Source organism: Erythrolamprus reginae, chromosome 2, assembly GCF_031021105.1.
Source record: "Erythrolamprus reginae isolate rEryReg1 chromosome 2, rEryReg1.hap1, whole genome shotgun sequence".
NCBI lineage: Eukaryota > Metazoa > Chordata > Lepidosauria > Squamata > Dipsadidae > Erythrolamprus > Erythrolamprus reginae.
The window spans coordinates 93050598-93078070 of record NC_091951.1 but is presented as its reverse complement, the minus strand read 5'-3'; the positions used below and the strand labels follow the sequence as shown (position 1 = coordinate 93078070).

The 27473-nt window shown below is 40.8% G+C and overlaps 2 protein-coding genes across 4 annotated transcripts in view; one reads left to right on the top strand and one right to left on the bottom strand.

Annotated features, from left to right (window-relative positions):
• Window positions 1-10815, bottom strand: part of DCAF1 (DDB1 and CUL4 associated factor 1) — a 63401-nt gene extending 52586 nt beyond the window's left edge. For all 3 annotated transcript variants that reach the window (XM_070738724.1, XM_070738725.1, XM_070738726.1), the window contains exon 1: window positions 10663-10815. The gene's annotated coding sequence lies outside the window, so the exon portion shown is untranslated. The remainder of the gene's footprint in view (window positions 1-10662) is intronic.
• Window positions 10816-15543: 4728 nt separating this feature from the next.
• Window positions 15544-27473, top strand: part of RAD54L2 (RAD54 like 2) — an 86787-nt gene continuing 74857 nt past the window's right edge. Inside the window, exon 1 of the mRNA XM_070738714.1 lies at window positions 15544-15588. The gene's annotated coding sequence lies outside the window, so the exon portion shown is untranslated. The remainder of the gene's footprint in view (window positions 15589-27473) is intronic.

Here is a 27473-nt window from a genome sequence, read left to right as displayed (position 1 = left end):
ATAACTGTATTTAGTTTTATTTACATTAACTAAAATAAAAAGCAGCTGAAATGATTACCCTCCAATCATATTTGTAACCAGTTCTCTTTCTCCCATATTAAAAATTACAGCTACAGTAATTACAACTTTGAGGAGTCATGGTCATAATTTCTAATCCTAAAGTGTCAGATTGTAGAATCTTGTTTTATAAACTAATTGCATTGGCTTTCATTCTATCAGGCTCAAAAGCAAAGTGTTAATTGCTCTTTTTAATCTCTTCAATCTAACCACAACCCTCAATTCTTTCAGAACGAAAGATTTTAGATATTTCATCCACTGAACATGAATGAAATAAGTGAAAGTCAGCCCACAGTAGCTTATCTGGACCAAGGAAAACATCTTCCCTCTGGAACATAAATATTTTGCCCAATATAAGAAGGATAAACTGGCCAAAGAGATAGTAACACATTAGAGCAGCTGCTAATTTGGACAGATAGGTAAGGATGTCTCTATTTTTGTGAATGTTTTATTTTTGAAAAAGGTTTTTCAACAGAAAGGCACCAGGAACAAACATGTAACACCAAATAAATCTATACTCCACAGTTAAATATTATCCATGCAACCAAATAAAGGAAGTTGTAAACATAAGAGTAATTAATTGAATAGACCTCCCTTTGTTTTGATTGGCAAAGGTGAAGAAAAAAATCCAGTGCAGAGATTCAAGTCAAACCTTTGTTTAGGGTTGAAAATCACATTTAGTTGGATGAAAGCCAGTGTGATGACCTGTATCCCTGCTTTTGGTTTCCAAAGGCTCCAATCCACAACTTCCAAAGCCATGTAAAAACTCAGTCTTTTCTTTTCTGGGCAAGTTGGCCATGGAATCAAATTCTGGTAGGGTTTGTTTTAAATAAGGGAATAAAAAATTGAATAAGGAACCCATTCAATACCAAACTGTCAGCTAGCACTCAGCACTACTTAGGAGTAGCTTTTTTTCCTCATTAGAAAAGTTCAAACAAATTAATGTATGTTTTAGGGGATTTTTACACCACAAAATCTGAAAATCCTAAACTAACCAATCACGCTTCCACGGTGGCTTAACCAGATGACAATGGAAATCCCTCAAGTAAGGTAGGATAGCCTTTCCCAGCAACTGCTACTGAGACATAAATTGCCTCAAATATTGAATTTAACATACATCTATTGCACCTTTTGACAGCTTTAGTCTTCCCCAAAGCCTACAATCTCCTTCAAAATGATCTAGGTTGGTAACTATTTTTTCATCAACCACATATTTTCTAGGTAGAAAAGAATGGTGATGGATAACTTGGCAAGAGATCTGACAAAACATAACAAAGTAGCAGTAAGAATATACAACCCAAGGCTCAGAAATACAGTGGTACTTCGGTTCTCGACCACAATCCGTTCCAGAAGTGTGGTTGAGAACCGATTTGGTTGAGAACCGAATTAATTTATCCCATAGGAAATAGTGGAAATGGATTTAATTGGTTCCCAGCCCATTGACTTGCTGGGAACCAATTAAATCTACAGTATTTCCTCCATTTCCTATGGGATAAAGATCTGAGGGGACGGGGTGAGAGGGAATGGGAGTTGGAATCCCAACATGCCCCTCCTGGCCGCCCTCTTAACAGCCTCCCAGTCTCTACCTTGTAAGTGCTCCAAGCTGCAGGAAGGGTAGGGCTGGCTGCAATACCGGCAGCTTCGGGGGGCTCCTTTCCTCAGCGGTTCAGTTGGTTACATGCAGGCAGCTGCACCAACTTTTTCTTTCCCGGCGGCTCCGGCGGCTTCCCTTCATCACGTGACGTTCCTGACGCTGCTGCTGCTCCTTGAAGGGAAGCCGCTGGAGCCGCCGCCGGTGGGAAAGAAAAAGTTGGTGCAGCTGCCTGCATGTAACCAACTGAACCACTGAGGAAAGGAGCCCCCTGAAGCTGCCGGTATTGCAGCCAGCCCTACCCTTCCTGCAGCTTGGAGCACTTACAAGGTAGAGACTGGGCGGCTGTTAAGAGGGCGGCCAGGAGGGGCGTGTCGGGATTCCAACTCCCATTCCCTCTCACCTCATCCCCTCAGATCTTACATTTCAGGTAGTAAACAAAATTTTCTGTTCAGTATCCGAATTTTTGTTCGGATACTGAAGCAAATTTTTGCAGAAAATTTTGTTTGGTATCCGAAATGTACGAAAACCAAGGTGTTAGAAAACCGAGGTACCACTGTATACGGCATGTCCACAAAGAAATAGAATTTTAACTATAAGATTTGATTACTGGAGTAACGTAAACATTTAATGAGTCGTCTTATTGTTTCTTCTCAAAATATTCATACATATGCATCATTTTAAAGATATATTTGTAAAGGGGTTCCCTTAAATGGGTGGCATATGTCTCAATGCCTTGGGTCATCTATCAGAGCCTGAGAGTTTGAGGGTCCTGCATAGTATCTTAACTATTCTTAGCACTGAACTCTTTTACACAGAGAAATCTAATGTTAGAGCCACAGCACCCAGTGGTGGTAGGACCACTTTGGCCTTTACTCTCCACAGCCTCTCTAATTCTTTCTTCAGGCCCTTGTACTTCTCTAGCTTCTCCTTCTCCCTGATGTTGCTGCCCTTTGGCACCACTACACCTATCATCACTGCCATCTTCTGAGCTTTGTATAGCAATAGCACTTAGACTTATCTATCACTTCTCAGTACTTTACAGCCTTCTTTAAGTGATTTTTACAGAGTCAGCATATTGCCCCCAACAATCGGAGAGGGGCAGCATACAAATTTAATAAATAAATAAATCTGGGTCCTCACTTTTAGCCACCTCGGAAGGATGGAAGGCCGAGTCAAACTTGAGCCTGGTGAGATTCGATCTGCCAAACTGCTAGCAGCCGGTGATCAACAGAAGTAGCCTGCAGTACTGTATTTTAACCACTGCGCCACCGTGTCTCCTACATGGCCTATAACCATGATGTCTGGTTGCCTGGCCAACGCCTGCTTGTCTGCCTGGAACTGGAAGTCCCACAGGATCTTAGCTCTAATATTATCCACATTCCAATGTGGAATCTCCCATCTGGACTTGGGAAGATCTAGCCCAGTGATGGCGAACCTTTTTTAGTTCAAGTTGAGAAACAAGCCATTTCTGGCCTCCAGAAGGCCTCTGCCGGGGGAGGGGAGGCCATTTTCTCCCTCCCCAGGCTCCTAAAAAGGCTCTGGAGCTTGGGGTGAGCAAAAAATGGGGCTACCCCACCCCCTCCATAGGCAGGAAACAGTCTGTTTCCCAAATCCCAGTGGACCCAGAAGGCTCTAAAATCAGCTGGCCGGTGCACACATGCACGTTGGACCTGAGTTCATGTGCCCATAGCTATGGCTCCGCGTGCCACAAGTGGCACACGTGCCGTAGATTCTCCATCACTGATCTAGCCCATACACTGTGCAGATGCTCCTGTATACAATGCCAACTACTTGGTTGTGCTGTGCTGTTCTTGCCTGCATCTCCGAATCTGTCTCTGAGGCCTCTCTGAATAATCTGCACTTCAGGTCCTGCCTAGTATGACAGACCCTTGCTACTACGGATCTGGTGCTGGATGCCTATGCTTGTGTTGCTATGATTTAGTCCAGCCCCTGGTAGAGTTTCCCAGTGTCAACCATCTCAGATATCTGTCAATGGTGCATCCTATGTAGGGTATTTCTTGGCTTGCCATGGCTCTTTCCTCTGCTTGATCTTCCTTCCATGTCTGCTACTGACTCTGGAATTCTCTCTGCAGCTCATCTTTCAGTGCCATTTTGCTGTTGTACTCCTGCACACTCTGGGTTTCATCCAAGACAATGGCATTGACACTCACCAGGCCCCACCCACCCTCTTTCCAGTTGGTATACAGCAGTGGTTCTCAACCTGGGGGTCGGGACCCCTTTGGGGGTCAAACGACCATTTCACATGGGTCGCCTAAGACCATGGGGAAAATCAAATTTCCCATGGTGTTAGGAACTAAAGCTTCTATTCTGGCGCCTTGGAACATATTTTTTAAATCTGACCAGTTGTTTACAGTGGGGGTGTCCCTCTGACCTTCCTGCCAATCAGCTTAAAGCTCTGTTGGGAGAATTGGTGCTAGACTTATGCTTGGGGGTCACCACAACATGAGGAACTGTATTAAGGGGTTGTGGCATTAGAAAGGCTGAGAACCACTGGTATGCAGTCTCTGGGCTTTGGACTTGGGATGGAAACTTCCCTAAATTTTGAATGTTTTCACATTAGTGTCTTTTATATTTTTCTTCGACCAGCTCATATACAGCAGGGTATCTGATGACTGGCAGGGCTTTGGCCTGATGATGAAAAACTTGATCTTCCTAGCTCTTCAGGACCCATCTTATCCTTCAGCGGTAGTTGGATATTGCTTTCTTCCTTGCTTTCTTATCATGATTTCCATGCAACTGTGGGATATTTAGGCACTTGTGGTTCGTCCATATATTTCTTATGTGAGCCAATGATAGTTTTAACCAACACTTCTTTCTCTTGACTACCATTTGGCCAGATGTCTTCAGTATGAATGACATTCAAATGTCTTCACTTAGATGATGTACATCATCTTGATATATGCCATACTTGATCAAAAGGATGTTTGCTTCTCCAACTAAAATAGTCATTTTCTTTCCAAGATTGATTTATCCTTTGTTTCCAACATGTAATACATTTTGAAGGGAGGAAGTAAATCCAATTAGTATAGAATATTGGCTCATTATTTAACCGTTTATACTGTATGAAATTAAAAGTATCTGATATAGCTGAAAATGTACACTATGTAGATTATTTTAAAACAAAACTCTTCCAAACATCTTAACAGGAACAAAGTTTCAAATGCACTGTACAACAAAAGTATCACACACCCATAAATATAAATATAAATCTCCGGGACCGCCTTCTGCTGCACGAATCCCAGTGACCGGTTAGGTCCCACAGAGTTGGCCTTCTCCGGGTCCCGTCGATGAAACAATGTCGTCTGGCGGGACCCAGGGGAAGAGCCTTCTCTGTGGTGGCCCCGAGCCTCTGGAATCAACTCCGGAGATTAGGATTGCCCCCATCCTCCTTGCCTTTCACAAACTCCTTAAAACCCGCCTCTGCCGTCAGGCATGGGGAAATTGATTCCCCTGGGTCGTTTCCGCTTTACGTACAGTTTGTATGAGATGTATGATTGTTTTTTTATATTAAGGGTTTTAAATTGTTTTAACCATTGGATTTGTACTGTTTTGCTGTTGTGAGCCGCTCCGAGTCTCTGGAGAGGGGCGGGATACAAATCTTATAATAATAATAACAATAATAATAATAATGATGATGATGATGATGATGATGATAATAATAATAATATAAAGCCTGAGCAGGTAGCCCTTGAGTAACAGCAGTTCGTTTAGTGACCGTTCAAAGCTACTGCAGCACTGAAAGTGACTGATGACTGTTTTTCACACTTGTAGCATCCCCAAGGTCATGTGATCAAAATTCAGATGCTTCCCAAATCACTTCACATTTATGATGGTTGCGGTTTCCCAGGGACTTGTGATCACCTTTTGACAAGCAAAGCCAATGGAGAAGGCCGATTCACTTAACAACCATGTTACCAGCTTAGCAACCACAGCTGTTCACTTACCTGTGACAGGAAAGGTTGTAAAATGGGGTAAAACTCCTGCCGCATGAGCCCCAGCAATCAGTTAGGTCCCACAGAGGCGGCCTTCTCCAGGTCCCGTCAACTAGACCATTGTTTCCCAACCTTGGCAACTTGAAGATATTTGGACTTCAACTCCCAGAATTCCCCAGACAGCGAATGCTGGCTGGGGAATTCTGGAAGTTGAAGTCCAGATATCTTCAAGTTACCAAGGTTGGGAAACACTGAACTAGACAATGTCGTTTGGCAGAGCCTAGGGGAAGAGCCTTCTCTGTGGGCCCCAACCCTCTGGAATCAGCTCCTCCCAGAGAGTCGTACAGCCCCCCCCCCCCGCCTTCTGTAAGAACCTGAAAACTCATCTATGGTGCGAGGCTTAGGGTCAGTAGACCCTAGTCTCTGGCTGACGAATGTGATGTATGCTTGTTGTTCAAATGAATGAATTTTAATGTTGCAGGGTTTTTAGAATAGTTAGTTATATTAATCGGATCTTAGATATTTATATTGTATACTGTTTTTTGATATGTTGTGAGCCGCCCTGGGTCCTCAGAGAGGGGCAGCATACAAATCCAATCAATCAATCAATAACTCTCACTTAAATGCCTGGCTTAGCAACATAAATTTTGGGCTCAGTTATGGTCATAAGTCAAGGACTACCTGTATACTGTCTTGCTGAACTATCTTACCTTGCATGTTATGAGTATCTCTCATATATTAAGTTTCACCTTTTAAGTTACATTACTGAAATAAATGTTTACATGTATTCTAATTTTTTGAGTTTTACCTGTAATACAATGTTTTGACCAAGGTTATTCCCTTGGTCCATTCCCTTATTCAATACATCTGCCAGTATAAAAATTAAGAAAAGTATCACAAGTTGTTATTCATTGCTAGAACAACAGGTATTTAACACTAAAAAATAGCATTTCTAAAAATATTGCTACAATAGCAAAATATTGTACCAAACTGAAGAAGGCTCCACTTATGTGACCGAACAAGATGAAATTGCACTGATACTAAAATTGTATTATTTCTAGCATTCAATTCAATTCATTTTGCTCAAAAGTATTCTGCCAATCAAGGACACTGTAATGAAATCCTTACACTAACAATTGAAAGTAAATATTTGCATCTAAAGATGGTCCAAACAATCACAGCCCAGTATCAACCCAGTGGTCAGGAACCCCTAATAAAACCATGGATTCTTCAACTCTTATTATAACATTTCCTTTATTTAATCATAAACATTTAGCTAACATCACAGGATGCCTGTATTTGGAAGGTAATACAATATATTCCATTTTGTAACTTCTACTATGGTCAAAAGACTCAACTTAGAAGTAGTAATCATAGAAATGAAACCAACATTGGGTTCCAATACTTCTCATTAAGGACCAAAGTACAGTATACTTTGATCTGGAGAAAGTGATCTGCATTCATTTTGACTTTTTTTCCCTTTTTTAACTTAGGGAAAATCACCCCACATCACAATATTAGTAAAGGAATAAACACCTAATGGATAGGCATTAGAAGACAGGAGAAGTGGAAAATAAGAGAGACCTAAATTAGTTGACTATCCAGTTAAAGGCTTTAGCAGCAAGTGTCACTACAATGTTCTACAGTACAGTGATACCTCGTCTTACAAACGCCTCGTCATACGAACTTTTCGAGATACAAACCTGAATTTTTTGCCTCTTCTTACAAACTATTTTCACCTTACAAACCCACTGTCGCCACTGGGATGCCCTGCCTCTGGACTTCCATGTTTTTGTGATGCTGCAGGAGAATCCCAGCAGCGCAAAAATGGGTGCTTCGCTGGCAACGGAAGTCCAGAGGTGGGGTTTCCCAGCGAGGGAAGCCTCAGTGAAATTGCAGCATCGCAAAAACACAGAGGTCCGGAGGTGGGGTTTCGAGGACTTCGGTGTTTTTGCGATGCTGCGATTTCACTGATGCTCCCTTTGCTGGGAAATCCCACCTCCGGATTTCCGTTGCCAGTGAAGCGCTCGTTTCTGCGATGCTGGGATTCCCCTGCTGGGATTCCCCTGCTGGGATTCCCCTGCAGCATCGCAAAAACACAGAAGTCCGTAGGTGGGGTTTCCCATGGAGGGGAGCCTCAGGGGAATACCAGCAGCATAAAAACGGGCGCTTCGGCTGGCAAAAGGGGTGAATTTTGGGCTTGCACGCATTAATCGCTTTTCCATTGATTCCTATGGGAAACATTGTTTCGTCTTACAAACTTTTCACCTTAAGAACCTTGTCCCGGAACCAATTAAGTTTGTAAGACAAGGTATCACTGTACTTCAAATCTCTGTAAATCTATTTATTCAAAATCTGCACTTCCCTCCAGGGAATGGTTGGGTGATAATAAGTTGACCAAAAAACCCAGGACAGAGAACCCAATGGAAAAAGGTTATAGGATAAATGGCCAGACTTTGCAATAAATTTGACCCACAAGATATAGCCTTCTATTTCATCATTTGCTTCTATGCTATTTTCCCAATTCTCCAATTGCATTTTCACACAAAGCTATTGATTCTATGAAAAAAATAGTGTAAATGGTACAAATTTGGGTTTTTTTCCCCTCTATAAAACAAGAACTGGCTTTAGAGGACAAATTTATTGGGGCAAGAAACAGAAGGGAGGTGGGAAGAGAGGAAGATGAAAGTTCACTTTCATACACTACTATTATAGATGTATTACTGGAGGTGCCATTTAGGCAACTAGGGAAAACAAAATTTAAAAATTCTTAACACCATTTTGTTAGTACAAGGTTGTTAGGGTTTGCCATTGTAAACTACCTATTGTAGTCTCTTGTACTATCACTTTAAATATTTTGGGCAGGTTCGCCATAAGAGGGCGCCAGTACTCCTTCCCTCAATGATGCTTTAACGCTCATTCGTTTTTGCTTTGCCTTGAGGGGGGAGTGTTTGCTTACTGCTTATTATATTGTATGGCTTAGTGCTTGTTATGGATTGTTTCTGTTTTGTATATATGTAAATAATACTTATTAAGCATAACTAAGTCTGTGTCTTTTTTTTTCTTTGGCTTTACCACACATCCACACTCTGTTGAAATTCTCTGCTCAGTGTATGTCAAGGGTCTCATAGCCTAGCTATACTGAGACATACCAACACATTTGACACAGCTACCACTGATAAAATAGTTGTAAGGGCATTACAGTATAGATTTTTTAAAAATGCAACTCTCTCAAACATTAAGCATTTAATATTACCAAATAGATAGGGATTGTCACAACAGTTTTCAGTAGTTCTCAATGAACTACCAGTATAAAGGGGGAGGGAGGTGTTACCAAAAAAGGGCAATCCCAGATACAGAACCACCACCACCATGTGTAAAGCTGGCATTGAGACAAAAATTCCAGCCAAAACCAGCATAATTATTTTCTTCTGGATAACAGAATTATTCTTATTCATTTCCACGGAACAGAAAGGTAAATAAACGTATGAATAGAGAATCAGAAGAAGCTAAAGTAGTTTAACTTCCAGCAAAAGAGGCTCTAAGGGCTGCAATTCATTCCATGGCCTCAGCAATCTTGGCAATAGTCTTTTTGATTTGATTTTTATCCTACCTTTATCATTGTTATAAATAACTCAAGGCAGTGAATATACAGTATTAAATACTCCTTCCTCCTCCTATCTTCCCCTCAGCAACAACCCTGTGAGGTAGGTTGGGCTGAGAGAGAATGACTGACACAAAATCACGCAGCTGGCTTTAATGCCAGAGGTGGAACTAGAACTCAGAATTCCCTGGCTTCTAGGCCAACAGCTCAATCCTTACTTCTCCACACCCACCAATTTGGTCCATGATATCACCATTCTGTTTCTAGGAAGGGTTGACTATCACAGACTAGGGCCTGTGGCTTCCAGGTATCAATTCTCACCATCTAGCAGAGCTGCTTTGAATTCCCCTCCTCATACATGTAATATACAGGAAGGGAGGGTTGCAGGTAGCTTATTCTTCAGCAAGAAAAATGAATGTTGCACCTATTGGTGTTTGGGCTATTGTTTTTCTTTCAGGATTAAAGTCTAATATCAAAAAAGTAAGTCAAAATATGTTCAATTCCAGAGAAAAATGGTGAAGTAAAAGTAAAAAAATACAATCCTTCTGCGCTGTTCAGAGGTATGTGACTTCTTTTTATTGTTCTGTATCTATTTGTATTTCTATTTAAATTATTATTGTAAGTTTGGGTGGCATAGAAGTCAAACAAAAACCAAACAAACAAACCAATCAATCAATCCCTCTTTCAGGCGAAATCTTTCTGGAGATTTTAACAGGAAAGCCAACCGAGCAGCACACTGCTTCTAGTCCTCAGGGTTGACAGCTAAGGGGACCAAAAGAAAAAAAAAAGGGGGGGGGGGGCCGACAGGATAAAACAAAGACAAAACTAAGCTGGGTTCCAAAGAGGGGAAACAAGCCAGCCCAGCAAGAGGGTGGAGGAGGGTGTTGGAAACCTCCAGCACAACCAGCTTTTCAAAGTCTGATCGTAGCTTTTCCCTTTAAGCCTTCCCTCCATTTGTAGGGATGCTGAATACAAGGAAGGAGGGGGTATCCAAGGTGAATGCTTCAATTCCAAGCATTCGGAAACAAACTCCCGGGTGGCGGGCCAACGGGGCTCCTTCGCACCGCTGTACCTCCACCACCACCCCTCCAGTTTTGCGCGGTGCACTTCTTCTCCCGCGTCTGCAAAGGGGCACCAACTCCGCTCTTTCTAACCGGTCAGAAGAAGCGCCAAGCAGGAGGAGGAAACAGGGCGAACCGCCCGCCTTTTCCCACCCGAATTCAACGCAGCGGAGACGGAGCAGGTTTACCCGCTTCCTGCCCTTCGCCAGCCCGCCTTCCTCCCCCGTCCTCGTCCCGCCACTGCCGATGGGGGGGGGGAGGAGAGAGAGACCTGGAAACACATGGAAGCGCCGCTCGGCTTTTAAGACCAGCCCTCGGCGGGGTCCGCTAGGCGACCCCGGCCTGCGCCTGTCACCCTCCACGTTTGCTCCTTTCGCCGGAGCTCCCACGTACCTGCTGCCTCTTCGCTCGAGCCGCCGCCACTACCCCTTCGGCCTCCTCCCGGCCCCACGCACCGCGGCCCGGCGGCTGCTAGCACTATGGCGGGCACACACTTTGCTCGTCACCGCGGCAGAGCCTCGTCGCCCTCCCCCCGCCCCCCCTCCCAGCCCCACGCGCTGTTCGGCCCAGCGCTGGAGACACCATTAGGCGGCCGCGCGCACAGGCCCCAGGGAAATGTAGTCCGAGGAGTGCGCCTGCGCGCCCTGTTCGCCATTCATGGAACTCTCCTTTCCGCAAAGGCCTTTGGGAATCGTAGTCTCTGCTTTTATGAAGCGTTTCTTGTTTTCCCTCCGAGGGAGGGAGCGCTGGCTTCCTCTCCGCCGCGGGAAAAGCGCGAAATGGCTGTTTTTAAGGGAGCATGCGATCCCAGCAGGTTCGTAGACGTAAGGAGAGCCCGTTGTTAAAAGTTTTTCGATGGCATGAGAAATTTTTTTTTTAAACCACAAGGGCTTGTATAGGTTGAAAAGTGTTTACATTCTATAAACCCAAGTTGGATATGAAAGTCTCAAACTGCATAAAATGAAGCAGAACTTCTCGGTTAGCAAGCCGACGATGCCTACGGCACGAATTGGCTGCAGGCATTGAACCAGTTCGTCTATATTTGCAATTCTTAATACACGATCGGACTGACTTCTTGATAAATAATAAATAATAAAATAATAAATAATAAAAATAAGGCGTGCATAAGTGCTTTTAAAAAAAAAAATTATTTATTTAGTTAGTTAGTTAGTTAGTCCAATACATAATATACATTGGAGAGAATAGATATGTAGTAATATAAATAAAGAAAAGAATAGAAGAAAAGATATAAAAGTATAGGTGAACATATTTGAAAGGAAGAAAAGAAATGAGATATGGAGAGACAATTGGACAGGGGACGGAAGGCACACTGGTGCCCTTATGCACACCCCTTACTGACCTCTAAGGCAGTGTTTCCCAACCATTTTTGAGCCACGGCACATTTTTTACATTTACAAAATCCTGGGGCACACCACCAACCCAAATGACACAAAATGACATCCCAAGACATTCTCCTCTCTTTTTCCATCCGTGTCTCCTCCCCACCCTTGTGTGTGTGTGTGTGTGTGTGTGTACACTCTTGAACCATTTCCAAAAACAGGTGAGGGCTGGGTTTTTTCTCTCTTATTCTTTGGCTTTTTATCATATGCTTTAAATCAAGAGTCACTTCTCTCTCTCTTTTGTTTCTCTCTCTTTCTTCTCATTCTCTGTCTCAATCATTTTCTCATTTCTCTTTTTTCCTCCCCTTTTTGTTCATTTCTCTCTCTCTCTCCCTTCTCCTTTTCTCTCTCTTGCTTTCTTTCTCTCTCTTTCGCTTTTCTTTCTCTCTTGCTTTCTCTCTCACACACACTCTCTTTCTCTCTCACTCTCACTCTCTCTCTCAGCAAAACCTGAGTTTCCTTCTTCGCGGCACACCTGACCATGTCTCGCGGCACACTAGTGTGCCACGGCACACTGGTTGAAAAACACTGCTCTAAGGAACCTGGAGAGGTCAATCGTGGATAGTCTAAGGGAAAAATGTTAGGGGTTGACACCACTGAGTCAGGTAATGAGTTCCATGCTTTGAGAACTCGGTTGCTGAAGTCATATTTTTTACAGTCATATTTTTTACCGTTCCTGTCCTAATGTGTTTTTATCTTTTCTCTCTCTACTTTATCCTTATATTATGTTAAACATACTACAATACTATATTTGTATGACAAATAAAAATAAATATGCAGTCTTCTATCTTACATTAAAAAAAAAGTAAATTCGGCTCTCTAATGGCTGCTTATTGAATTTAATTTGGCATGGTGGCAGAAGAACAAAGTAGAGGTAGTTCTCGATTTATGCTACCACAGTTGAGACCAGAATTTCTTTGCTAAGGAGAGTAACTTGTTGCTTGTATCTTACGATTTATATTGATATTGATTGTTTCCTGATTGCTTATTTCTCTTCTATGACAATCATTAAGTGTCGTACCTAATGATTGTTGACAACTATATATTTTATGTACACTGAGAGCATATGCACCAAATTCCTTTTGTGTCCAATCACACTTGGCCAATAAAGAATTCTATTCTGTTCTATTCTATTCTATTCTAATTCTATTCTATTCTTTTGAGTCACTCCAATTTTACAACCTTTTTGCCATGTCTGTAAATCGCTGCAGTTGTTAAGTGAATCGTGGGTGTTAAGCAAATCTGGCTTGCCCCATTGACTTTGCCTATTGGAAGGTCGCAGATTGTGATGTCACTGGGATATTGCAACTGTAAATCACATAAATCACAATTCCAAAGTGATTGCAGGGGATGCTGCAACAGCTCTAAGTGCCAGTAACTTTTTTTTCAGTGCCACTGTAACTTTGAACAGTCATTAAGCAAACAGTCCTAAGTGAAGGACCACTAGATAAACTCTTATCTCTGCTGCAACATTGTGTTGCAGTTCAGTATTTCTTCAGGTTCATCCCTATTGCAAATAGTTATGGTAGTAACATTGTACTGCTATATCTGAAAGTCCTCACACTTCAAAAGGATGAGGATTCAAAAGGCCATGCATTCCCCTTATAAAAAGTTACAGTATTGAGCTTTCCAGCATCAATCATTCTAGTGCCGTGATGGCAAAACTATGGCATGCGTGGCACAGGTAGAGCCCGCCACAGCTGTACTGTGCATGCACAGCTGGTATCTCATGCATGCGTGTAGGGCGGGACGCATACGGGAGCTGCACAGGCATGTGTAAGGGGGCTAAGGGGAGCATGGTGAAGTGCGGTGTGTCCCCCCCAGCCCATATTTGGTTCCAGGAGGCTGCAAAGAGGCCTGCTAGGCCCAAAATGGGGCAGGGGGGGGTTGCGCATGCTTACTGGGGGGTATGCACACACATGCACAGGGGAGCGATGGGTGTCGAGCGTGGGGGCCGGGATGAATGGGGGTATCACACATGCATTGCATTATGGATGCCAGCATGCACGCTCTTTCGGCATGTGATGAGAAAAAGGTTAGCCATCACTGTCCTGGTTGATATTTTAGCATTACATCACTCAATAGGGTAGTTTGTTGGTTCCTTTCACGTTGTTTCTATGTTGTCTAATCCAGTGTTTCCCAACCTTGGCAACTTGAAAATATTTGGACTTTAACTCCCAGAATTCCCCAGCCAGCATTCACTGGCTGGGGAATTCTGGGAGTTGAAGTCCAAATATATTCAAGTTGCCAAGGTTGGGAAACACTGGTCTAATCCATATCACTTTTTGGCTGGGAAAAAAATCCCTTAGTGTTTAGTGATGACTTGAACAGAATTTCTACTCAATGTAGTACTGAGCTGTGACAAAATCTTCCAAGCAGTTATAACATATTCTTTGCTCTCATATTTGTGTACAGTATTTTTAGTCACTTTAAAGTAGGTAAATTAACTTCTTAATTTATCCTCAGTAATCTGGATCTACACAGTTCATTTGGAATTATGCTATCATTCTCAAAGTTCAAGTCCACTGAGAAACTATCACCCTGTATCACTAAGGGCTTAGTACCTGTTAATTGAAAACGATTACAAATGTACAAATTACATTTGGAATTGAGTTCAATGCAAAAAAAAATAATCCATCCCAATTTCTGCAGAAAAAAATGTCAACAGATGAAACATGATAAAACAGTCTGATTAAAGATTTGAAGAGTATGTACTTTAAAGAAATCTCATTATTCTTCTAAGTTTTCCTAGTACAATGGTACCTCTATCTAAGAATGCCTCTACTTAGATAAGAACTGGGTGTTCAAGATTTTTTTTGCTTCTTCTCAAGAACCATTTTCTACTTACAAACCCGAGCCTCCGAAACTGTAACCGAAAAAGGCAGGGAGAAGCCTCCGTGGGGCCTCTAGAATCCCCTGGGAGGAAACAGGGTCGGAAAAGGCGGGGAGAAGCCTCTGTGGGGCCTCTCTAGGAATCTGCTGGGGGAAAACAGGTCCAGAAAAGGTGGAGAGAAGCCTCAATGGGGCCTCTCTAGGAATCTCCTGGGAGGAAACAGGGCCGGAAAAGGTGGGGAGAAGCCTCCATGGGGCATCTCTAAGAATCTCCTGGGAGAAACAGGGCCTCCACCCTCCCTGTGATTTCCCCAATGGCACACATTATTTGCTTTTACATTGATTCCTATGGGAACAATTGCTTTTTCTTACAAACTTTTCTACTTAAGAACCTGGTCACGGAACGAATTAAGTTCATAAGTAGAGGTTCCACTATTATCTAAGGAGGCTTTTCTTGGGAAATTTAATTAGTTACCTTATGCAAGTAAACTGACTACTTCCATAGCAGAAATCTGAGCTTTACCTTATGCAACAAACGTGGTTTCTGAAAAATCAAAGACTATCTGCTACTAATATGTTTTATTAATAATATAAAAACACAGAAGGTTATACAATCATATATGACTACTTGTAATTTCTTATTCACTTCACATTTCTGTAATATTAGAAAGCAAAATTCATTTTTGTTGTCAGAACAGTTTCTCAAGATGGTATTGCTATTGGAACAGAACAGCTTCTTTGGAAGTGTTGTCTTTTCTTTCAAGCACATATCTACAAAAATAATCTATATAGTTCTGTGTGACAAAATGTAGCCTGAACAGGGATGGAATGAAGAAATTGTGCTTTGCAGACAAAGATTAAATAGCTTGTGTGTTCGGTAATACTTGGCCAATAAAGAATTCTATTCTATTCTATTAACTACATTACTAAATTAACTTTGAAAAGTGTGAAGGTTTTATAGGACTATTTTCAAAATATTTCACGGAAGGATTCTATTTACCTTTACAGAAACATCCGATGATTCATGTTGATGAATTTGGCTCAACAATAACTCAATGGTCCAAATGTTGTTGTTTTTTCCTTAGTGGTAAGTGAATTTGCTTCATTGGATGAATCATCTGGTACAACCACTTTTTTCTTCTTTAACAGTGTTTTATCATCAGATTCCATTCTGATGTCATAAACCAGACAGGTATTCCCATTAAAGCACTTTTTTCTTTATTTGCCCTAGACTAGACAAAGTATATGGTATGCTAGGCATTATATATATATCACAATAGATGTATAGTGCAGGAGGATTTCTTAAAATATTATGCTATGTGGAAATGAGATTTAGAGCATCTTTAGTTGAATTTACTGAAGAATTTGTTCTGCATGCTCTCACAAATGCTACAAAAGCTATGTTTTATTAGTTTTACGGAAATTTTTAAAATTATTGTTGTTCCATTATTTTCCCCTGACTAGTAATAGAACAAGTTTTATACGTGATTTTATCAAACCTTAAGGTTTTTCAGAATTTACCATAGTTTTTAATTAATTGGTTGCATTTTGAGTGATCAAAGCAGGAGAACAAATTGATGTTTTTCATGAGAAATTGAAAAGAAAAAGGATGAAGAAGAAAACGGATAAGTCAAGAAGATGGAGATAGAGACTGCTTACTGATGTCTTTCATTGGCTATTCCTGACTGCTGTTGATTGCCCATTGTCTGTGATTGAAGGATTAGTTGCTGCTGACCTACTTGGAACCGTTTGGAGGAACATAAAAGGAAACTAGAATCTGAAAATAGAGATAAAAATACAGAAAGAGAGCGGTGGGTGGTTAGCAAGAGGAAAATGCAGGGAGACAACATGGACAGTGAAGCAGATTTTGTGAAGATCTCCAAAATATGTGCAATGTTAATCCCACTACGTGAAGAAAACCCAAATTATACCTAATAGAATTCCAAGTTATATTATTATGAAGAAGGTACCAAGGGCTTGAGAAGAAATTTTCTGTACTGCAACATAACGGGCAGTGAGAATTTTCTGGGTAAGACAGGGAAGGAAGTAAACACATAAAAGACACAAATGGAATTATGTATCTCAGGTAAGGATCAGGAGGTACCCAGGATCAATGGAACACAGCAACTGATATTAAACTCTTAGTCTAGAAAACAATCTATGGCTCTGTGAAGAATTCTCACCAAATCTGGTCTCACAGAATGGGTGGGAAGATACTCTATTTATGGCTGTCCAATTCAAACAGTTGTGACTGTGGGTGTTGAACCATCAATAATAAAGTAAGTAGCAACAAATCCTGTATAATTAAGAACATCAACAGATATTAAAAGGAGACCAGAACCCCAATTTATTTTATACTTCTCGTTGCTTCAAGGAAAGGACTTGAAACATGGCCATCCTGTAGAGCAGTGTTTCCCAACCTTGGCAACTTGAAGATATCTGGACTTCAACTCCCAGAATTCCCCAGCCAGCATTCACTGGCTGGGGAATTCTGGGAGTTGAAGTCCAAATGTCTTCAAGTTGCCAAGGTTGGGAAACACTGCTGTAGAGGGTGTGACATGAGAAGATACTGTTGAATATAGTGGTCCTCTGTCATGTAGTGTTTTAGAGGTGATAACCAGCATCTTGAATTTCACTTCAAAGCCTATTGGGAGTTAGTGCAGCTCATATTTCATGATCATACTGATGTGTATGCAAATCTACCTGCATTCTGGACTAGTTATAGTTTCTAGATTTTTTTCAAGTATGTTGCGGTAGTCCATCCAGGATATGACTTAAGACATTTAATGGTAAGCAAAGCCTTTTGCTGCAGAACAGAGGCAATTAGAAAACAAGACAAAATTGTGTAAAGGCCCTCCTAGTCATAGCTGTTACCTGTTTGTCATGCAGAAGCTACGACTCAAGAAGAACCACAGATTGCACAGTTGCCCTGAGTGGGGAAATGCGACAACCAAAGATGGAAAATCTTTCCCCACTCCCAAGACCTGACAAGCCTTAAACTCACTCCCTGTCCAGACTCCCATAGCCTCTATGCTCTAGCAACACCACTTGTCAGCCAGGGACAGAGAGATACAGTTGTGCATCAAAGTGCACTTATGATACAGCTCCCATACAGGCTGATGACTTCCTCCAGTAACTTCATGTAGAAATGGAACAGAAGTAGAGAGAGCATAGGGTGCCTATGGCTGTAGATTGCACTACCTCCCTGACTCTGGCTGAAACTGGTCTCGGAGAAAGGAGGAGAACCACTGTAACTACCAGCCTCCCAATTCCAACCCCTGAGTAAGTCCAGAACGAACAATGTTTGATGGTATCTGTTAGGACTCTGTCCAAAACAGTTGGGTTGCCAATATACTGTATAAACTGAGCTATGTCTGATTTGCTGTGGTGCTGCAGATTGCCACAAGAGGGAGCTAGAGTTCATAGCTTATTTTATTTATTTATTTATTCATTTGTCCAATACACAAATACATAGGAAGAAAATAGACATGTGGTAATATATATCAGGGTAAAAGTGAACTTAGAGGAGAGGATATATGAAAGGAAGAGAATATCTATGATAGGTGAAAGAAAGGAAAGACAATTGGACAGGGGACGAAAGGCACATCAGTGCACTTATGTACGCCCCTTACTGGCCTCTTAGGAACCTGGAGAGGTCAATCGTGGAGAGTCTAAGGGAGAAGTGTTGGGGGTTAGGGGTTGACACAATTGAGTCCAGTAATGAGTTCCACGCTTCAATAACACGATTGTTGAAATCATATTTTTTACAGTCAAGTTTGGAGCGGTTCGTATTAAGTTTGAATCTGTTGCGTGCTCTTGTGTTATTGCGGTTGAAGCTGAAGTAGTCATTGACTGGTAGGACGTTGCAGCATATGATCTTGTGGGCAATACTCAAATCGTGTTTTAGGCGCCGTAGCTCTAGGCTTTCTAGGCCCAGGATTGTTAGTCTATTTTCGTAGGATATTCTGTTTCGAGTGGAGGAGTGAAGGGCTCTTCTGGTGAAATATCTTTGGACATTTACAAGGGTGTTGATGTCTGAGATGTGGTATGGGTTCCAGACAGATGAGCAGTAGTCTAGGATGGTTCTGGCAAAAGTTTTGTAGGCTCTTGTGAGTAGTGTGAGATTGCCTGAGCAGAAGCTGCGTAGGATCAGGTTAACAACTCTAGAAGCTTTTTTGGCGATATTGTTGCAATGGGCTTTAGCACTTAGGTCATTCAATATTAGTATTCCAAGGTCTTTTACTGAGTGTAGGTTGGCAGTGAGAGATTGTTTATTCAGTTCGTATGTGCGGTTTGGATTCTTTTTGCCGATGTGGAGGGTAGAGCATTTGTTGGTTGATATTTGAAGTTGCCAGGTGTTATCTCTGGAACTTCTCTGTTTCTTTTTTGTCTCTGGCTACTCACCCTTAATGGCTACTCACTGTATGTATGCTCTGCAATGTCTGCAATCTCTCTGTGTTGTAGTTATCTATGATAGCTAAAATGTGTTTAGCTATCTTTGATATCTTTGTTTACTGATTATGACAAAGACAACTGTAAGAAAGACTATGTACTTGGTAATATTTGTTTTGTTATTATGACTTATTATGTGTATGAATTTAGACTGTTTATCTGAACATGCTATTTCTCTAAGTAAATTTTAATTCAAATTTATCTGTATGTGCTGAGTAGTTACTCATAACTAATCTCAATCTAAATGTTTATGTGTGTGCACAACCTTGGTAAACAAGGATTACTCTGCTCATACATTAACAGTATCAAAAATGTCAATCAAATGACATTTGGCTGGCAAAAGGGGTGAATTTTGGGCTTGCACGCATTAATCGCTTTTCCATTGATTCCTATGGGAAACATTGTTTCGTCTTACAAACTTTTCACCTTAAGAACCTCATCCCGGAACCAATTAAGTTTGTAAGACAAGGTATCACTGTATATTGAATGGATCTCCAGAGAGTATGAGCTGGACTGGAATAAAACAGAAATTGAAAGCACAAATAACGTTTCTATATTCCAAGCTAATTGTTCTGCATAAGACAGAATTGGCTCTTGGAAGCAAACAACTGGCTACGTAGACTTAGCTGCCAAGAAAAGTTTCTGGACTACTGTAGTTTGCATTATTTTCACGAATGACTTCAGAGAAGATAAGATGTAGATCTCATGAAAGATGTAATTGGCAAACACCTTAACAATTTCATGAATTGTTTATTTAATTAAAGCTAAAGAGGAAAATGAAGCAAAAGCTGAGAAAAATACCACCAAGGACTGGGGCCAACAATGCAAGAGACAAAAGAAAAAGGATAAAAGAAAAGGCACAGGAAATTTGAAATCTCAATTGATTCATATATGTGAAGTGTGTATTAACTGTTTCCAAAGCAAAGTATTCCCTCTTCAACAGGAATCACTCTGTGAAACAAGTAACAGAAATTATTATGCTGTTAAATACTATAAGTCCTTTTCTCAAAAAATAAATTTAATAAAACTTGGCATTTATGGAATATAGACCCTGTGGTTCTCCATATATTGTTACATACCAGCTGACTATGGTTCTTTTGAGGGTGAGATTTAGATTGTACAACAGTAATGTTTAAACATGGAGCAAAAATGCATAATGAATTTCTTCATATAATTCCTATTTTTCAGAATAAAATCTTTCCAGAGTACCTACTGTAACAAGACATTATGTCATTTTTATAAACTCCTGCCATGCCTCAGTTAGTCACAACTCTGTAACATCTGGTATGATTTGCAGACAGATGGTACATCTTCTTCTTGAGGACATCTGCTGATAGAGAAAATAGCTCCAACTTGCCAGTTAGGCTACAAGAACATTTCAGAGTCATTCATCACTTCACTCTTTGAAACCTTCTACTCCTTCCTCTCTAAGGGTCACCTTGTGACCCATAAATTCTTTTTGGCTCTTTCTCTGGGATGGTAGTTATGGTTGCTATCCTTCTTCCTGCCCATAGGGCAGAAAGCAATATGGGCAGATTATAATACAGGCAGATTACAATACAAAACTCTTATAAAATACAATATATCTTATACAATACATGGTGACTCAGCAAGTAGAGTACTGTATTGAAGGCCACTGAAGCTGACTGTAAATCTGTAGATCAACGGTTCAAATCTCATCACCGGCTCAAGGTTGACTCAGCCTTCCATCCTTACAAGGTGGGTAAAATGAGGACCAGGATTGTGGGGACAATATGCTGGCTCTGTTAAAAAGTGCTATTGCTTACATGTTGTAAGACGCCCTGAGTCTAAGGAGAAGGGTGGCATAAAAATTAAATAAATAAATAAATAATAAATAATAAAAAACTGTTATAAAATAGTTAATCTTATCACCAGGAGGCTTAGTTTTGATTTTTTTTTTACTGAAAGTAGAATGATCTCGACAGACTTGAACATTGGGCCCTATCTAACAAAATGAAATTCAATCGTTAAAAAAGTAAGGTTCTACATTTAGACAAGAAAAACAAAATGCACAGGTATAGTATAGGTGCCACCTGGCTCAATAGTAGTAACTGTAACAGGGATCTTGGAGTCCTAGTGGACAATCACTTAAATATGAGGCAGCAGTGTGTTGTAGCTGCCAACACAGTTCTAGGCTGCAAAAACAGGGATAGAATCAAGATCACATGAAGTGTTAATACTACTTTATATTGTCTTAGTAATACCACACTTGGAATACTGCATTGTTTTGGTTGCCACGATATAAAGAAGATGTTGAGACTCTAGGAAAAAGTGCAGAGAAGTAAAACAAAAATGATGATGATGATTATTATTATTATTATTATTATTATTATTATTATTATTTATTAGATTTGTATGCCGCCCCTCTCCGTAGACTCAGAAATGATTAGGAGAGTGAAGACTGAAACATACAAAGAACGGTTGCTGGAATTGGGTGTGTCTAGTTTAATGAAAAGAAGGACTAGGGGTGGCATAATAGCATTGTTCCAATAGGCCTGAGCCAGTCTATTCTACATAAGTGTTAGCCCTCCACCTATCTCACCACCACTTTTGTCATTGGGCCATTAAAGACTGAGCCAGTCTATTCTACGTAACAAAGATCTACCTCCCTTCAGCTCCGGGGTGATGGGATTAAGACATGGCTTTCAGGATATGATAGTATTAGCCCTCCACCCATCTCACCACATGGCTTCTGGGAAGATTACATCAGTCAGCAAGGCTCCACCAAGCCTGGGGGACAGAGCCTACAAAGTTAGCTAAGACCGCTGTCCCCTAGGAGTCTGACCAGTCTGACCACCAGAGTGCATTTCTTACACAGGAACTGGAAGCACTAGGGTGGAGCCTAGAGAGGGCCTAAAACCAAGTCACTTCCAGCATCTCTTCCCTTTTCTGCTGAGGAACTTGAGCGATGTGATCCTGTCCGCCATTAAAACCATCTTTCCAAACAGCCACCATGTTTGCAGTGTCTATCTTCCCCACTTGGAACTGAAACCAGAAGGACATTTCTTCCAACAGCTTTTTTGACCAGGGAGTTACAGCACCTTGGGGGCCACAGGATATTTCAAGGAGGCCAAGGGTGAAAAACGTGTAACAGGGATTAGGGCAATTGCTGAGATGGTCATAGAAAAACAACGATGTATTGTAGTGCGTATTCTATCTTGTTGAGGCCAGAAAATGCACCAGTTACAGTCATGTTCATTTACAGCAATGGAACTACAGGAGTCACAGGAGAAAAACAAGATTGGAAGAGGTCCACAAGTGAAAAAAAAGGTTGAGAAACACTGGGCTAAAGTATGCTGCAAGTTTTAATTACTGTACTGTATTCCCCATTTCCCTAGTGCAATATAATATTTTGCCAGACGGGGGCGTGCAGAACAGATTTTTCTTCCATAGGTCACTGAGAATTTCAAGTATGGGATTTGAAAAATAAAGTTTATTCTATGGTTGTTGATTTAGAGAAACATTTATTTATTTATTTATTTATTTTATTTATTTATTAGATTTGTATGCCGCCCTTCTCCGTAGACTCAAGGCGGCTAACAACAATAATAAAAACAGCATATAACAAATCTAATATTTAAATTACTAAAAACCCTTATTAAAAACCAAACACACACACAAACATACCATGCATAAATTGTATAGGCCTAGGGGGAAGGTATGTCTCAATTCCCCCATGCCTGACAACAGAAGTGGGTTTTAAGGAGCTTACGAAAGGCGAGGAGGGTGGGAGGGATTCTGTTCTCTGGGGGGAGTTGGTTCCAGAGGGCCGGGGCCGCCACAGAGAAGGCTCTTCCTCTGGGCCCCGCCAAACGACATTGTTTAGTTGACGGGACCCGGAGAAGGCCCATTATGTGGGACCTAACTGGTCGCTGGGATTCGTGCGGCAGAAGGCGGTCCCGGAGATATTCTGGTTTGATTATGCTAAAAGAATAGCCTTAAAACAGTACTGCTGCACAACTACGTGGTTGAAGATTGAATAGAATAGAATAGAATTTTATTGGCCAAGTGTGACTGGACACACAATGAATTTGTCTTTAGTTTAGTAAGTATAGGATCGATGTAAAGCATGATAGGAATAAATAGAACATTTAGCATCTGAATCACTAAAAGTCTGCAGACATTCTCAGGTATGGTTGTCCCAAAGGTGCCTTTTCAGGAGGCAACCGGAGTTTGTTTTTTTTCCCTTTTGAAGACCTTTCACTTCTCATCCAACAAGGTTCTTCAGCTCTGGCAGGATAATGGGGAATGGAAGAGTTTATATTCAGGTTTTTAATATTCATTTATAAACCTTCAAGTGCTTCAACGACCCTTTAAAAGGATGCAAATGATCAGCTGTCTGCAAGGAATATAAATCCTTCCATTCCCCACTGCGAGAGCTGAAGAAGCTTCTTAGAAGAGAAACAAAACATCTTCAAAAGGAAAAAAAACAAGGAAGTCCAGTTAGGTCCTGAAAAAGTACCGTCCTGAAAAAGCACTTGAAGCACTGCTGATTAGGAAGTTGAAAAAAGATGCTGATATCTCCTTGGTTATTTAATATAGTTATTGATAAATGTCCAATGAAATGTTTGTGGTGATAGCAAATGTATGTTGAATAGAAATGTGAGAAAGGACCTTAATGGACAGCCTAACTGAGTGTCAGTAGCATACTGATGATACTTAACTCCACTGTGGAGGATATATTTGCCCAACAACTTGATGTAAATGTTAAACACAAGTTGCATCCTGTGGAATAGAAGCTTAGAACTGGATCTCTCACCCCTCACTAATACTGATTGGAACTGGATTCAGAGGAAGGAGGAGAACTTCGATAGAACTCACCTTCTAACCTAGGGGTGTCAAACTCGCATTGTCACATCAGTGTCACGTGAAATAGTGACTTTGTCCACTTTTTCCCCCCTAGGTGTGACCAGCACATGACGCATTTGGACCCCAAGTTTCACAGCCCTGTTTTAACCCTTTCAAGGGTTCCAGAAAGATATCGTGATCAGTGGTATCAAAAACCACCAAGAAAGTCAGGATTGAATGTGCCACCCATGTCCTAAACCAGATCACCTACAGTGCTGTCTTCATACTTAATAAGGCCTAAATTATGAGTGCAATGTATTAAAATAATCTGCAGGGGTGCTGCAATGGCCATAACTTCAGACATGGTTTTCTTTCATTCATTCATTCATTCATTCATTCATTCATTCATTCATTCATTCATTCATTAGATTTCTATGCTGCCCACCTCCATAGACTCAGGATGGTTCACAGCAGAATAAATACAAAAATGCAATGAATAAGAAATCCAAACTTAAAAATATAATCTAAAGCCCCGGTTCATTAAAAACTATCATTCACATTCAGCCCATATACATTCTAATCATCAGAGCTAGGTGTAACACTCAATGGCTCCAAGCCTGCTGATAGAGATAAGTTTTTAGAGCCTTGTGAAAGGCCAGGAGGGCGGGGGCAGTACAAATTTCTGGAGGGAGTTAGTTCCAAAGGGCCAGAGCTGCCACAGAGAAGGCTCTTCCCCTAGGCCCCACCAGATGATATTGTCTGGTTGATGGGACCTTGAGAAGGCCGACTTTGTGGGACCTAACCAGTCACTGGGATACATGAGGCATAAGGCAGTCTCATAAATAATCTGGTCCTAAACCATGTAGGGCTTTGTAGGTCATAACCAACACTTTGAATTGTGTTTGGAGACCAATCGGCAGCCAATGCAGCTTGCAGAGTGATGGTGGGACATGAGCATATCTTGGGAGGCCTGTGAAGCTCAAGCGGCTGAATTTTGTACTACCTGTAGTCTCCAAAAGTTTTTCAAAGGTAGCCCCATGTAGAGAGGATTATAAGTCCCTTTGTTCAGTGCAATCATAATTTGAAGCAGTCGCTGAATGAATTATCATTAAATGAAGACTACCTACCTACCTAAGAAAAATATAGATAACTTAATAATTTAATATTTGCATTGTGCTCAATTAATATGCATTATGCCTCTTCAATTTCAATAACACTGAAAGCGCCTCACTAAGATCTTCATTTGATCCGAATCTGCTATATACTTTAAATAACTATTTAGTTCCTATATGAAAGGATAGGTGGATCCCCTTATTACATACTTACTAGTGTAGCTATACAAGTTTACTTTGGTTCATTGGTCTATCTATGTCTACTTTTTCTGCTTTCTGTGACCACTCTGTGCCCTTGGTCCTTGGCAAATCCCCTTGTGTTCTTTCCTGTATCACGGTGCTGGCACTGAGATGCTGCATACTATCCCAAGACTCCTATAGGCAATTTCCGAGCTACGCTGAATAATGTTCACAATAGAGCTCTGTAAAGTCTTTGCAAAAAAAAAAAACCATTTGCAGTCTATGCAAGCAGTTTACAAAACATTTCTTCCCAAATCATTGTAATGTTCCTGCTACCTCCACATACACGTGCTCTATCACAATCCTTTTAAAGGTACTCCTTGAATTATGGCCATTTCTTATCAATAGTTGGAATGAACAACGGCCTGAAAAAGGATGCTTTATACCTGATACCAGCCGTTGCAAAATGTTGCACCACATCACTGAAACCTAAACAGGCAGCTCTTTCAGCCAGGGAGGGAGGGAGCCAAAATCCACCTTGGATTTTCAGCCTCTGAGCAGAGAGCAGCAGCACAGTAAGGAGTGAGGAGTGCCTCAGGGGGGATGTGGGAGACCCTAGAAAGCTTGGAGCAAGCTGTATATAACTATCTACTCAAAGGGTGAGAATCCTGCTTGGATTTCGTCAGCGAGGCATGCCTGTGAAATAAACATTACAATTTATTGTTTGCAACGTTTTGCTTGATTAGATAAAGGAACACACAATCTTCCCAAACAGGCTAGTTTTCAGTTAGCCTCTACATTCTGTAGAACTATGCACATAGCGTTAGGAATAAATAAAAAGCTAAATAGGCCTATGCAACAACTTTTAGGTGAGAACTGCAAAAGGACATCCTTCCTTATGCAGAAGGCAATTCCTTTGGTGCCAGGTTTTTAATGTTTATGGTTTTAGTAGATGTGTGGTTTTATTAAACATATGTGTTGTTTTGTTTTATTATTGATGTTTTGTTTTATTTGTTGATTGGGAGCCAACCACAATTTAATATAAGATGGGTGTCTATATATCTGTATGGATATTTTAAATATTTTAAATAAATGAACGGGGAAGCTTGTATAACTTCTCAATGCAGACCTTGATGTATGATTGGTCTCTTAACAACTGTTTGAAATTATGATGAACTTTAAAAAAAACAACTACTTACAACCTCTGTTTGAAATTATGTGGATCATATGATCGTATTTCTGATGCTTGGTGCTTGCATTTATAACTGTTGCAGCATCCCATGACCATATAACTGCGATTTGCAGGGGTTTTTTTTTTCTGTTTTCAAACAGAGAATGGCAAAAAATTCTCATTGGATATGCTGGATTCACTTCATAACCACATATTCTGTTAATACTTATGTTCACTCATTTTGCGACCATCATAAAAACAGTTACAAAATTGAGTTTAGTCACGTGCTTAGTGATCACAATTTATGATCAAAATTACAGGCTCAATTGTGATTGTATGTTGAGGAATATCTGTATGCAAAAAGCATACAGACATTCCAATACTTAAGATATTTCTTCAATCGTTTTTTTCAAAGTCTGATTAGGACACTCCATTAATTCATCTGTTTGAGGGTAGTACAGACCGGCTCTAATTCCAAATATGGCTATATCTACTTACAAATGCTTCAGTAGAACTGAAAACTTGGAGCATGATCTATCTAAATCTCATTAGGTACATCCTCTTCACTGAATGTCTTCTTCAATTCAGTTGAGTTACTATAGTTGTTATTACGCTCAGGGGGTTTGCCTCAGGGTATCTAGTAGCATAGTTACATAAAACCAGAATATTGTGCTGTATAATGGTTCTTTTTCACTGATTTTGATAATGGTTCAACTATATCCAGGAAATTTTGGAAAATAGGAGGAGCAATTGATCCCCCTCCCCCCATGGGAGTATTTGTCATACTTCCCTTTGGGTTTTACATCCTGACTATCTAGGTAGAATTGACAGCGAATGTCCTTATCTTTAGTTATTTCATCTAAAAGTATTGTGTTTCTGTCAGCACTTCTAAGTCTCATCAGAGTTTTCTTCTTGAGTTACATAGTCTGACTATGAGTTTTCATATGTGTGAAGTAAGACTGCTCTGAAACTCTGTGGAGCATACTATTTGCTTCACTTTTTCTTCACTGTCGGGGTCCCTTCTAATTTTATAAAGATTCTCATAAAAGCTACAGCACCCTTACTTATGGGGAACCAACCAAGCAAGGCCTGGATTATAGTCCTATGTTGGAGAGCGAGCAGTCCAAAATACCTGAAACAGATCAGGGTTGTGGACATACCCCTCTTGATTCGACCTGTAGCCAGAAGGTAAGAGAGATACTACTACAAGCTTTAAAGCAGGATGCTGGAAAGAAGCAGGCTGGTATT